Source organism: Erinaceus europaeus, chromosome 3 (assembly GCF_950295315.1).
Source record: "Erinaceus europaeus chromosome 3, mEriEur2.1, whole genome shotgun sequence".
Taxonomy (NCBI): Eukaryota; Metazoa; Chordata; class Mammalia; order Eulipotyphla; family Erinaceidae; genus Erinaceus; species Erinaceus europaeus.
The window spans coordinates 7,975,982-7,987,286 of NC_080164.1; the positions used below are offsets into that span (position 1 = coordinate 7,975,982).

At 39.4% G+C, this 11,305-nt stretch overlaps 1 long non-coding RNA gene across 1 annotated transcript; it reads right to left on the reverse strand.

The window, feature by feature from the left end:
* Nucleotides 1-1,212: 1,212 nt before the first annotated feature.
* Nucleotides 1,213-10,845, reverse strand: LOC132537628 (uncharacterized). Its single transcript, XR_009549090.1, has 3 exons — nucleotides 10,722-10,845; nucleotides 4,527-4,669; nucleotides 1,213-1,285 (listed from the first exon to the last, which is right to left on the reverse strand). It is a non-coding gene; the product is annotated as an uncharacterized LOC132537628 (long non-coding RNA).
* Nucleotides 10,846-11,305: the final 460 nt, after the last annotated feature.

Genomic DNA, 11,305 nt, shown 5'->3' on the forward strand with positions numbered 1-11,305 from the left:
CATTTGGCTGAGGGCACATTACAATGTGCAAGAATGCAGGTTCTAGCCCCTGGCCCCTGCCTGAAGGGGGAGAGCTTTGAGAGTAATGAAGCAGGGGTGTATGAGTCTCTCTATCTCCCTCCCTCTCTATCTCCTTCTCTCAATTTATGGTTGTCTCTAGTCAATAAATAAATGAAGATAATGAAAAATTTTTTTAAAAAATAGGGTGGTTGATGGCGTCCGTATACTTCAATATGGTGTTTAAGGAGTTCTAGCCTAACTCTTACTTAGTGATTACTTTAAAAATATTGTTACTTAAAAAAGAGAGAGAGCGGGAGTCGGGCTGTAGTGCAGCGGGCTAAGCGCCTGTAGTGCAAAGCACAAGGACCAGCATAAGGATCCCGGTTCGTACCCCGGCTCCCCACCTGCAGGGGAGTCGCTTCACAGGCGGTGAAGCAGGTCTGCAAGTGTCTATCTTTCTCTCCTCCTCTCTGTCTTCCCCTCCCTCTCTCTATTTCTCTCTGTCCTATCCAACAACAATAATAACTACAACAATAAAACAACAAGGGCAACAAAAGGGAATAAATAAAATAAATATAAAAAAATTAAAAAATTAATTTAAAAAAAGAGAGAGCATCATTCAATGATAAGAGAAATGCTTTATAGGTGTATGCTTTTGTTGTAAAAATCACTAGTGACAAGGTGGCAAAGTAATGAAGTAACAAAAAAGAAAAGAAAACAAAATCGAAATACACCCTAAAATAAGCCCCAAGAAGTCATCATTTCAGATACAGTCAGACACGACCTGTTGGTAGAGGTCCAGTTTACATTCACTTCTAGATCCATTTTCCGAACCACCTGAACTCAGAGGTCACATTATCATGAGTTCATGTGGTCTTCCCCAGACTACCACTTAATTAATATCTAGGTGGCATTCACTCTACTCTCGGCATCTAGTTCAGAATAACAGGGATTCTGGCCCAAATGATCGCTTTAAGGAAGCTCCCAGCATTATTTTCTGTAAAGGAGCAGTTGTGTGTACTTCACACATAAGCTATGCTCTCCCCATGCTTTTATTCCTCCAATGGCTTCTCATTAAAGCCCAGAGAAAATCAAAATCCTCTAGCCTGGTTTTTAAAAGACCTTGTTCCTACTTATCTGTCATCAATAATCTCTAGTACATCTCCAGTTGGTGTATCACAGCCTGCTAGACCCACATCGCTTTTCCACAACCTCTGTGCTATAGTGGACTCTTTGATTTGGCATCAGAGCGAGAGCAAATAAATCCATCACATTTGTAGCATAACTGCAAAAGAGAAACGAAAACAACACTCCAGCCACTATGACAAACTTTGCTGCTTGAACAAGTGCTGCGGGTTCTTTCTCAGACTTTGGATCGTGGCTTTCCTGCCTAGAAGTGTTCTCCCTTGAATATATGTGTGTGTGTGTGTGTGTGTGTATGTGTGTGTGTGTGTGTATGTATATTCCCTTTTGTTTACCTTGTTGTTTTATTGTTTTAATTTTTACTGTTATCATTGTTGTTGGATAGGACAGAGAGAAATGGAGAGAGGAAGACAGATAGGAGGAGAGAGAGACAGACACCTGCAGACCTGCTTCACCACTTGTGAAGCGACTCCCCTGCAGGTGGGAGCCAGAAGCTCTAACTGGAATCCTTACACTGGTCCTTGCACTTTGCGCCATGTGCACTTAACCCGATGTGCTACAGCCCAACTCCCCTCCCTTGATTTCTATTTAAATATTTATTTATTTTCCCTTTTTTCTCCTTGTTCTTTTATTGTTGTAGTTATTATTATTGCTGATGATGTCATTATTGTTGGAATGAACAGAGAGAAATGGAGAGAGGAGGGGAAGACAGAGAGGAGGAGAGAAAGACAGACACCTGCAGACCTGCTTCACCACCTGTGAAGCGACTCCCCTACAGGTCGGGGGGGCTGGGGACTTGAACTGGGATCCTTAGCTGGTCCTTGTGCTTTGTGCCATGTGCACTTAACCTGCTGAGCTACCACCAGACTCCTGTCTCCCTTGATTTTTTTCTGGTTTGTCTTCCAGTCATCACTCTGGCATTTTTTTTTTCATTAGTGAGACATTTTTTTTCAACTCAGTCTCAATGACTCCATCCTTACTCTTAACAGTCACATCACTGTTCACTTTCTTCATCCTCTCAACTGAAATAATCTTCACTTACTTAATGCGTGTCTGTCTCTTCCCACTCTTCTATAAGCCTCAGGAAAACTGAGACTTTATCTGCTTTGCTACCATTGTACCCCACTCTCTGGGGAATCCCTAAACATAAATTAGTTGTTCAATTAATATCTGTTCAATGACCAGATAAGAAATATAGAATATTTTATTCTCTACTGTTTAAATCAATCAATTGACTTATCATAAAATAAGCTCTATTAGATAAAGAATGATGGAGCCAGGTTTTGGCACACCTAGGTAAGTACATAGTTACAGTTCACAAGAATCCGGGTTCAAGCCCCCGGTCCCCACCTGCAGTGTGAGAGCTTTGTGAGTGGTGAAGCAGTGCTACAAGTGTCTCTCTGTCTCTTTCCCTATCTCCCCTTCCTTCTCAATTTCTGGCTGTCTCTATCCAATAAATAAAGATAATTTAAAAAATTAAAGAGAAAGCATCATTTTCTTGTTCACCATATATAATTTAAACACATGTAGTACATATATTCTTTTTTTAAGATTTATTTTTAATTATATCTTTTGCTTATTTAGATAGAGACAGCTAAAATTGAGAGGTAAGGGAGTGATAGAAAGGAGGAGAGACAGAGAGACACCTGCAGTACTGCTTCACCACTCTCAAAGCTTTCCCCCTGTGGGTGGGGACTGGGGGCTTGAACCTGGGTCCTTGTGCACTGTAACATGTGCACTCAACTAGGTGTGTAACCACCCTACTCCCATAGTACATGCGTTTTGGGGGTGAGGGAAACTAAGATTAATGTTCTAGAATTTCTGCTAAAAACCCGTTTCAAGTTTCTCACATTTTAATTTCCCTTCTCACTCCATTGTTCTGTGTTCCTTGTGGATAATTTTTGGTAATGCGTATGCACCATATGCTGTCCTCTATTTTGTGGATAATTTCTGTTTATCATTCTGACCAGATTGATATTTACAAAGCCTAATATAAGTGGTTCCCCATCCCTTCTCTCTCTCTCTCTCTCTCTGACTCCTACATATTATCTCTACTTCTTCTAAGTCTCTTACACATAGAGAAATTCATTGCCCAAATAGTTTCTGAGCTCTTATCAATAGAATTAAGACACATACAAGTGAAAGTCATGGTAATGACTATAATCTGGAATACTGTGTTTTAGCATACTGTGTTTTAGTGAAAGACACCCAACCAAAAATGTTTCAGTCTTCATCGTCTAACAGCATTTGCCAATTTTTTTTTTTAAACAACCATCACCACAGCATTTTATGGCTCGAAGGGGTTCTGTCTACTTATGCCCAAAGGAGGTCCTTTCTGTATCTCTTTTTGCTGTCAGCATAGCCCTGAAACAAACAAGATTTGTGAGTGATGTACCTCGGGAGACTGTGTTGGGGTAGCCTGGGTCAGACAGACTCTGCTTTCTGTGTGAAGTAATCCTATCTGTGTGTGCTCAAGTTTGAAAGTTGACCCTCATTAATCATGGCTCCAGTTTCCTTAGACATTCCAGAGCCTATCTTTCCCCCCTCTGCCAGCAGAAAACAGTCCACAGAGACCCCCCCAAATAAGTTATTTATTCCTGAAATGACTTGATCTGGCATCACCCAGCCTTCTATAACCCCCTGTGTGTGTGTGTGTGAGAGAGAGAGAGAGAGAGAGAGAGAGAGAGAGATAAATGAATGACTTGGGCAACATCAAAGTGTTATTTTACTTTCCATACAGTCATTAACTTTAAATGTTACCAAACTAATAGTCCAAGACATTGTAAAGAGGTAATAAGTTCAAAGCAACATGAAACATAAAGCAGAACTCCAGAGTCATTTGAAAGTATTTTCTCTAAGTGTGTGCAAGCTTTCAAGGCTGCTAGGCAAAGGAACCTGGATCGGCGTTTTGGCTAGTGCTGAAAAGAATTTTCCCTGAGTGGAGTGTGTGAGTGAGTTGCCAGGCCAACCTCTTTGAGAGCAGAAGCATGTCTTCAGAGGAGCTGCTGTTCCAGAATGCTGCTCTGAGCTGGCTGGCTCTTCCTTCAATCAAAGACCAATTTGTCTCTCTCTTTACATCTCCCTTTCCTTGTTTCCAGCTGGGCGCCACAGGTCCCTTGGGGAGGGCTCCTTACATTTCTTTGCAGACTAGGGTATGTCTGCAAATTAGAAAATAACCAATGACTTAAGTTATATGTAAATGGGAGATCCAGGTTCCTGTTAGAAAATCCCTAGTCCCTGACTTTAATAAGAGTGTGGGATAGAAGGTCTTGGACCTGGACATCACTGGGAGATGTCAGATCTGAAAAAGTCTGTTTTCTTTGAACAAAGAAGATCCTATGAGAAAGGCACCGGAGAATACGGTTTTCCAAGGGTAGGTTTACCTGGGAAGCAGTCTGTGGAGATGGAGAGTTTTGCTGTGGTTGATACCATCAGCTTCTCAATGTTTTCCATCACATTGGACAACCGTGAGCTTTCTCTTTCAGACTCCCTCCCCCGGCAGAGATTTCTCACCTAAGAACATGAGCTGCGTTGATGTTAAATAAAATGCAGTAAGATTAGAGGCTGCTTTGATCCTTTATTATTTGTTTAATTTTTTTCTCATCTGCCATTATATATGTCATTATATATGGACTTGTTTATCCTTTTCCATCATTTCAAGAAACCTACCTTTTAAAAGAAATACTAGTGATTTGATATTTGTTTATAAAATTACAAGCTAACAGGGGTATAATGCCACACCATTCCACCACCAGAGTTCTGTGTCCCCATTCCCCTCAATGAAAACTGCAGTGATTCTCCCAAGTTCACAAATAGGAGATGACTATAATTTTACAACTGTCTGTCTATCTATCATCTATCATCTTTCTATGTTTATCTATTAAGTACCTACCTACCTACTTACCTACCTACCTACAATTTTGCCCATTGTTTCCCCTATGGTCCTGTCTTCTCTTCCTTTCTAAGTCACACCTACACCTACTATTACTTCTGAATATCTTTCTTTATTTTCTTTTCCTCTTTTCTCTCTGAGACCTGATGGAGTTGGAGTTCAGAGCTCCCTACTTATCTTCTGCTAACATTTCTCCCCATGTGCAAGTATGGACCAAAATTCTTTTTGTTTTTTTTTTTTTAATTCTTTTTGGGGTCCAGAAGGTGGGAATTCTGGCTTCTGCAATTGCTTCTCCACTGGACATGGATATTGGCAGGTTGATCCATACCTCCAGCCTTAGAATCCTATCCTATTTCACATACTTCTCACTGACCAATATACCTTAGATGTTCATTATCCTGGTACATAATTTCATTTAAGTGACATCTTCAGTTCCCATTGAGTGTATATCCTCAGCTTTGCATAGTCAACCACCTAGCGCTGGGTATCATTTTATAAACATTCATATTAATGCTCACGCAGACATAAGCAATTTTGAACACGAACTGTTTTTTAAAAGGAAATGTGTGATTAGGTTGGAACATTTATAATGGGATTTGTATGGTGAAGAACAGAATCACTGTTTGTAACTCTTTTTTATTGTTATTGGTGTCTTCATTGTTGGATAGGACAGAAAGAAATGAAGGGGGAAGACAGAGAGGGGCAGAGAGAGACAGACACCTGCAGACCTGCTTCACCTTCTGTGAAGCGACGCCCCTGCAGGCTCAAACCGGGATCCTTATTTGTAACTCTTGAAAGTGTTGTCTATATTGTTTTATAAAGGTTTTCTTTAATTACAGTATTAACTTGGCAATGCCTGGGTATCATTTCATCACGTGCTTGGTAAAAACTAAAATATTAGACACCCAAGAGACATCAAATTATGTCAGTCATCGACTAGAACCAAAAGTTAAATAAGCTGATATCACTCAACTTGAATATTATATACAGGTTTAAAAAATATGGAGATTGTTTCACTTTTTTAAATTTTTTTTATTTAAGAAAGGATTAATTAAAAAAAAACATAGGGTAAGAGGGGTAAAACACAACACAATTCCCACCACCCAATCTCCATATCCCACCTCCTCCCCTGATAGCTTTCCCATTCTCTATCCCTCTGGGAGCATGGACCCAGGGTCATTGAGGGTTGCAGAAGGTAGAAGGTCTGGCTTCTGTAATTGCTTCCCCGCTGAACATGGGCGTTGACTGGTCGGTCCATACTCCCAGTCTGCCTCTCTCTTTCCCTAGTAAGGTGTGTCTCTGGGGAAGCTGAGCTCCAGGACACATTGGTGGGGTCTATATATAGACTCCACTATCTTGAGGAATTTCCATCTATTCCCATTTTTTGTAGAGTTTTGAACATGAATGGATATTGGATTTTGTCAAAGGCTTTCTCTGCATCTATTGAGATAATCATGTGGTTTTTGGCTTTGCTTTTATTGATGTGGTGAATGACATTGATTGACTTACGGATGTTGAACCAACCTTGCATTCCTGGGATGAATCCCACTTGGTCATGATGAACAATCTTTTTGATATGTTGCTGTATCCGGTTGGCCAAGATCTTGTTTAATATTTTGGCATCTATGTTCTTCAGAGATATTGGTCTGTAGTTTTCCTTTTTTGTTCTGTCCCTATCAGCTTTTGGTATCAGGGTGATGTTGGCTTCATAGAAGGTGGAAGGGAGTATTCCTGTTTCTTCAATCTTATGGAAAAGCTTAAGAAGTGTGTGTACTAACTGTTTCCTGAAAGTTTTGTAGAATTCGTTTGTGAAGCCATCTGGTCCAGGACTTTTGTTGTTGGGGAGATTCTTAATAATGGTTTCAATTTCTTTGTCTGTGATTGGTGCATTTAGATTTTGTAGTTCTTCTTGGTTCAGTTTTGGAAGGGCATATGCTTCTAGGAATTGTTCCATTTCTTCCAGATTCTCTAGCTTGGTGGAGTATAGTTCTTCATAGAAGTTTCGCAGGATTCTCTAGATTTCTGTGGTGTCAGTTGTGATATCTCCTGCATTATTTACAATTCTATTAATTTGAGTCTTCTCTCTTTTTTGTTTGGTGAGTCTGGCTAGGGGTTTGTCAATTTTGTTTAATCTTTCAAAGAACCAACATTTGGCTTCATTGATCTTTTGTATGGCTCTTTTATTTTCGATGTTGTTTATTTCTGCTCTAACTTTAGTGACTTCTGTCCTTCTGGTTGCTTTAGGGTTCCTTTGTTCCTCTTCCTCTAAGTCCTTCAGGTGTGCAGTAAGGTCGTTTATTTGAACTTCTTCTTGGTGTTTAATATGTGATTGTATGGCTATAAGTTTCCCTCTCAGTACTGCTTTAGCTGTGTCCCAAATATTTTGATAGGTTGTGTCTTCATGTTCATTTGTTTCCAGGAACATTTGAATTTCCTGCTTGAGTGAGTCTCTGACCCAGTGGTTCTTAAGGAGTATGTTGTTTAGTTTCCAAATTCTGTGACTTTTAATAATTGTCTATTTGTTGTTAAATGTTAGTTTTACTCCACTGTGGTCTGAGAAGATACTTGGGATGATTTCGATGCTCTTGAATTTATTGATGCTGTCTTTGTGGCCTAACATGTGGTCTATCCTTGAGTATGTGTTATGTGGATTTGAAAAGAAGGTATATTCCAGTTTTTTGGGGTGAAGGACTCTGAAAATGTCCAAGAGGTCTAGTCTGTCAATCTCTTCATTCAATTCTCTTGTATTTTTATTGGTTCTGCTTTGTTGATCTGTCTAAGTGTGAGAATTGGGTATTGAAGTCTCCCACTATTATTGTATTACTATTGATGTATTTTTGAAATTCTTTCAGTAGGTGCTTAATGTATTTAGATGCTCCCTCATTGGGTGAATAGATGTTAATAATTGTTAAGTCTTCTTGGCTGATTGATCCTCTAATCATTATGTAATGTCCTTGCCTATCTTATATTACTTTATTTAATTTAAAATCTATCGTGTCTGAGATGAGAATGGCTGTTCCTGCCCTTTTTTGTGGTCTGTTAGCCTGTATGATAGCTTTTGATACTTTCACTTTAAGTCTGTGTTTATCTTATTGTGACAGATGGGATTCTTGTAAGCAGCATATGGTTGGGTTATGTTTTCTGATCCATCCCCCCACCCTGTGCCTTTTGATGGGTGAGTTTAAGCCATTGACGTTTATTGATATTATGCATTTAATGTATTGTAGTGCCATTGTTCAAAAAAAAAATTTGTTTGCTCTGATATATTGCAAGTATTATAGTGATGTTCTTGTTTATAAGAGGTATTTTAGAACCTCTTTCAGGGCCGGCTTGGTGATGGTTGCGTCCTTTAACTGTTGTTTGTCTTAGAAGATTCTGATCCCTCCATCTAGTTTGAATGAAAGTCTAGCAGGATATATTATCCTTGGTTGAAACCCTTTTTCATTCAGGGCTCCATAGATAACTTGCCATTCCCTTGTGGCTTTTAGAGTTTGAGTGGAGAAGTCTGCAGATAATCTTATGGGTTTTCCCTTTTATGTGACTTTTTGTTTCTCTCTTGCAGCCTTTAGGATCCTTTCTTCATCCTTACTTCTTCTCATTGTGACTATGATGTGTCTTGGTTCTTCAGGTCTGGGTTGATTCTGTTTGGTACTCTCTGGGTTTCTTGAATCTTGATGTCCTTTCTGTTATTCAGGTCTGGGAAGTTTTCTTCTATTATTTCCTCTAGAATGTTTGCTTCCCCTTCCTCTCTTTCTTCCTCTGGCAGGCCAATTATGCGAATGTTACTTCTTTTGAGATCATCCCATATGTCTCTGTTGTTGTTTTCAATGTCTCTCAATCTCTTTTTAAGCTCTTTCCCCTCTTTCTTCGTTTTCTCTAACTCATCCTCTGTCTGACTAATTCTGTTTTCTGCTTCTGTTAATCTGCTTTCCCTTGCCTCAGCTTCTTTCTTCATTACAGCTATTTCAGCTTTCAGTTCTCTAATTGCCTCAAGATAATCAATATTTTCCTTGGGGGTCTCAATTGTTGTTTCCCTAATACTGCCATTCCTTTCCTCCAATGTTGTTTTCATTTCTGTGATTAATAAGTTTATTATTGCTTGCATACTTTTCGTATCTATGGTTACTTCTGGCTGATTTGTAGTTTCTTCTGGGCTCTTGTCTTCACTCATTGGAGTAGCAGTTTTATTTGTTTTTGATCTACCCATTTTTTTATGCTCTGTTGTTCCTCAGTTGTTGTGTCTTGAGTCAAGTAACACTGTACTAAATACCTATATGACAATTGCACTCACCAACCTCAGGAATTACAGTAGCAACTGAAGCAAGTATTGAAGCAGTTTAATCGTTACCAGTTAGCCAAACAATTTCTACAGTCAGTGAGTCCGTGAATAAATAGTAACCAAATCCCAGTGAAGAAGAAAGAGAAAAGAAAGAAGGGAGAGCAAGAATAGACAGTTATGCAAATCTACTATCCACTGTATATTCGAGGGGTAACAAGAGGGGAAAGGGAACTAGAGCAGAGATACACTCATAGAGAGTCCACTCTGAGTCAGATTTCTTCCCCAAAATAATTCACAAATTCAGAAAGGCAAAGAAGGAAGAAGTGTATGACAAGATAAAAAAAAAAAGAGGCAGAGAGAGAAAAGGGAAAAGATAATAAAAAGAGCTGTAATTAAAGAGCAGTGAAAGGAAATTCCCAAATGTATATCAGTGAATTCAAAAAAGCACACTGTTTGGTGGTTTTGGGGCTGGGGGCTGTGACTTTGGAAGCTGTAGGATTAAAGAAGAAAGGATAAAAAGAATGAGAAAAAGAAAAAAAGAAAGAGAGAGAGAGAAAAAGAAAAAGATAAGAAAAAGAACAGTCATAAAAGAGCATTGAAAGGAAAGGTTTTTTTATGTATTTATTTTTAATTATTTAATTAGTTATATGGGGTGAGGTGGGGGGGGTTGGCTACTTAGAAAGAAAAAAGGCCAGAGGTTTCAGAAGGGTATAGACTTAGAATTAATAATATTCCCTGCTGGGACAGGAATTTGGTAAAGAAAAGGAGCTCCTAGCAGGGGATCCTGTTAGGAGCTGGTCCTCAGGGACTGGTTATGGGGGGGGGGGGCGGGGAAGGAGGTATGCTTAGAAATTAAAAGGAAGAAAAAAATTTTTCCCCTTTTTTTCTACTCTAATTCTTAACCCAAATTAAGTTATAGTCACCTCCTTGGTGTGACTGCTAGGACCCCTTATTGGCTGGCCTACTAAAGTCAGAAAATCCTACCGTTTCCAGGAGATGTGGTCAGAGCTCAGCCACTAGCAGCTTCTCAGTCCGCCATCTTCCGGGAACCCCCTTTGTTTCACTTTTTAAATGTTGTTTTTTTTTTTTAAATGCTATTAAGCATCGCAAAACCTCACCTCTCCAGAGCCCTACCCCACTATGGAAAAGTAGAAATAGGTTGCGGTTGTGGATCCACCTGCCAATGCCCATGTCCAGCAGAGAAGCAGTTATAGAAGCCAGAACTCCCACCTTCTATACCTAAAAAAAGTTTTTTTTTCCCATTTTATTGGATATAACAGGGAGAAACTGAAAGAGGAGGGGGAGATAGAGAGAGAGAGAGAAAGAGATACCTACAGACCTGCTTCACTGGCTATAAAGTGTCCCTACAGCAAGTGGGGGAGCGGGGACTCAAACCCAGGTCCTTACATGGATCTTTGTGCATAGTATAATGTGCAGTTAGCCAGGTGCTCCACTTCCCAGCTGCTACCATATAAAGAATTTTGGTTCATACTCCCAGAGGGAGAAATATTATGGGAAGATGACCAGAGGGCTCTGAACTCCAATTCTATCAGGACCTGGAGCGAGAAGAGGAAAAATAGGACATTCAGATGTAGTAACAGGTGTTATCTCATAATCATGCAGGTCAATATTAAATCACTAATAAAAAAATTAAAATAAAACTATGAACTGAAAGAAGGGAAATGCTATTAAAAGAGCTGCAAGGCTTATTATAACATATTTTAAAATTTGGAGAAAATAAAAATCACTCATACTACTATCATTTGAATAAGATATAAGGTTTTTAATTGGGAGTAATTCTTGCTGATTCCCATTTTATGCACATATTCTAAAAGCAAGAGGAGACCCTGAAAGATGGATCATGGGAACAGAGCATTTGTCAGGCCATGTGTATAACCCAGGTTCTAGCCATGACACTGGAGTAAATATGGATACTGTAGTGTCTTTTCTTTCTTGTATCTCTCTCTCTCTCTCTCTCTCTCTCTCTCTTT